The sequence below is a fragment of the Pteropus alecto genome, unplaced genomic scaffold (assembly GCF_000325575.1).
Source record: "Pteropus alecto unplaced genomic scaffold, ASM32557v1 scaffold71, whole genome shotgun sequence".
NCBI classification, from domain to species: domain Eukaryota; kingdom Metazoa; phylum Chordata; class Mammalia; order Chiroptera; family Pteropodidae; genus Pteropus; species Pteropus alecto.
The window spans coordinates 16173786-16177101 of record NW_006433024.1 but is presented as its reverse complement, the minus strand read 5'-3'; the positions used below and the strand labels follow the sequence as shown (position 1 = coordinate 16177101).

Sequence of the window (3316 nt, the reverse complement as noted above, 5' to 3'; positions counted from 1 at the left end):
AAAATGGACATCAGAAATAGACTAAAGCCAAGGACTATAACACAATAGTGAACCGAAGAAGACCTCTTCTTGTCTTTCATCTCTTCTCTTTGCACATCTGTTGTTTTACTTTTCTCTCTCTCTCACCAGGTTTCCCAGGGGTCCTGGTAGGAGATGGCACCATTAAACTTGCCTAAGTTTGACGTCATCACTCGGCCAGGCTGAGCCTCTCAGATTCCCGCAGTTTTAAATTTCAAGGAAAGACTTTTGATTGATCCAGTCTCCAGCATCTATTGTCAGTCTGTTGTCTGTAAACTACAACCAGGAGTCGGCGTCAAGCCAGAGAATCTTGGTGGCTCCCTTTTAAATCATGTGGATTAGAAGGGAAGAGGTGGAGAAAAATGATCAAGACGGTCACCTGAAACATAGAGATTGGGCAAGAAGGGAGGTAGAGACATAACACTCGGTGTCCATATTTCCAATGGAGTCATGATTGTCAACTATTAATCTGAAAATAGGGAAAACAATAGGAAAAAATATTTTAGGCATAAAATTAAATAGTTTAGTTTTTACATTTTGAGTAATATATGTTTGAATCTGTCATTAGCCTATCAAAGGAAGCATCTGGATACTTAGTCCATTGTTAATTAATTCATTCTGAGTTCCTCTGTTTCTTTATTTGTTCATTCATTCATTCATTCATTCATTCACTTATGCTGGAAGTTCTTTTGTTTATTTGTTGAAGAGATACAGAATTCAAAAAAGATGGGAGCACTTAAGCAAGAAATACATCCAGAATAAATTTCAAGGATAGTGGATGTCCTGCGCAGAGTATATGAACTGCACACACACACACACACACACACACACACACACACACACACACACCCTTAATCTATGATGGAGAATTCTGCTTCATGTCTATAATTGGGAACTCAGGCTCTTTCTAACTAATGACTATCCTGTTCCTTATACCCCAGAATGTTCTCTTAGATCCTCTGCATCTAGCCAGCTGATGAATGAATAGAGAAAATAGGAAAATTTCATGGAAAGTTGTAAAGTCCAGGCCTGGAAATGGTATGTTGCACCTCTTCCTACATTCCTCATGTAGCTGCACCTGAGTACTAGGGGGCTATGACAGGGTGCTGCATATGCACTCAGGAAGATAAAGGACTAGTACTGCTCATAGAGCCTGGGCAAGAGAGGCCTCTGCCCTCAGCCTGGCCTTTCAGCCTTTTAGACACAGATACTCTCAGGTATTCTTCCAGCTGTACCACTTTCTACAGGAATTGAGACCATCGGGCCAGGTCCAAGGGTGGCTGGGAGTGCTGGAATTTTCTGGGAAAATAAAAGGCTTTGTAATTATCTTCATGGGCATTATCTTGGTGCTCTTCCTGGGTTTAATTTCCCAAAGGTTAACGGCGCCTCCTACGTACATATCCTTAGGTCTCAGGGGTAGCCACGGGCTGGCTATTTGTGGGGAATTTGAATGAAATTTGCATGGGCAGACTGTGTGTACAGGATGCCCCTCATGGTACAAGATGGCGCTCAGCTGGGCTGAAAAGGGGGAGACCGTGGTGGAGACATGGTGCCCTGGGCCATCCCAGGCTGCCACTTGTTAGCACACAACTCTGTGGAGTCCAAGAATTCTAAATTCAAACTTATTTTCCTGTTTCATTATAGATGTATTTGATAATGTAGGAAGCTACAATATATTTTATTTAGCAGGCTGCCAGCTTGATTTCTAACATTGAGATGTTTCATATGTGGGCCTCTACCTATACTTTTGCTCTGGGTCCCCAAATTATTAGAGATGCTTCTTTTGGTAAGTTCTGATAGGCTCTGACACAATGCATAACTAGTGTGATTTTATGTTCCACCTTGTATGCTCCTAAAAGGAAGGGGGAACTCAAAATAGCTAGCTTCTGTTAGATAAAAATTAAAATTTAATTGCTGTATTTCACCAAGCCATATTCGGCGGACCATTTCTGCTTATATTACCTTAAGCACAAGTAAGTTCTAAAAAGCAACTAATGAACACTCTGGTTTCATTTAATAACAGCTGCTTTTTTTTTTTTTTTTAAATTCTTAGTTTGTGCCAGACACTATGCTAACAAATTATATGCATTATCCCACTTAATTCTAACAACTATGTTAATTATTATCCTTATGTGACAGATCAGGAAACATAAGCTGAGGAAGGAAGTAGCAGATTTAGAATTCAAGTGAAACTTTAATTTAATCAAAAGTTTGCATTCTTTCCAGAAATGGTACACCACTGTCTTAGATGAGAGTGGGTCTTAGATACCAGAAAGCCCAGTGGCCTTTATGCTCATTTTGATTCTTGTATTATCTGTTTCACAGTCTAGCCAAGTAGTTCATCTGTCTGTATATGGAATATTCCAGTGACAAGTTCTTTTATGTATTAATACGCTAAGAACATTAACGTATCAAACAATAATTTTTAACCTATGAATCATGATGCATTTATGTGTTGCTTACAGTAAGAAAAATAATGGATGACATTGTAGCCAAGGGCCTCAGATTTGTACATAAATCACAGTCCATCTTATTTGTGTTATATGCTAAAACCTTGAATATTCCAATGTTAGTGGGTCATGCAAATGAATATCAATTTGGGAAAAATAACTGTATTCAGTATTTATTTATTTATTTACTTATTATTTTTTATTTATTTAAAAAATTTTTTTAGGCGAAGCAACCATTGGTTGATCTCACAGATTGCAAGGACCTTGTCAGCTTACAATCTCTTATTTTTAAAAATTTTTTATGCCTAAAGCACCTAGTCTTCCTAGGTGGTCTCCCATCCAAGTACTAACCAGGCCCGACCCTGCTTAGCTTCCAAGATCAGATGGGATCGGGCTTGTTCAGGGTAGCATGGCAGTAAACTGTATTCAGAATTTAAAGATCCAAATTTGTTGTCTTTGTGTTTATTTATCCTTCTTTTTATTGTGTAGATAGAGTAGTTAGGGAGACTCTTGAGCTGTACATGGACATTTTTTTCTCACGTGTGGCCTCAAACCAGTTCTCCCTGGAAAGAGGTGTGTGTGTGTGTGTGTGTGTGTCTGTTACTGTAAGGAGCATAATCCTCTAGTTTGTTATTGAGACTGAGCCACTTTTGGGAATGAAAGGAGTGCTATTGATAAGTATTCATAAACTGAAACAGTCCCAGGTAAATAATGTCCATGTTGACCTGTCATAAATAAAAACAAACAGGCCAGGACTCATATTTAGATGACATACTAAAAAAAAGCAAGATACAAGAACAGACAGATTAGTGGTTGCCAGATGCTGAAGGTGAGGTGAAGAGTTGACA

At 38.8% G+C, this 3316-nt stretch overlaps 1 pseudogene; it reads right to left on the bottom strand.

Moving 5' to 3' along the window:
• Positions 1–2770: 2770 nt before the first annotated feature.
• On the bottom strand, positions 2771–2889 carry LOC112476766 (annotated as a pseudogene).
• Positions 2890–3316: the final 427 nt, after the last annotated feature.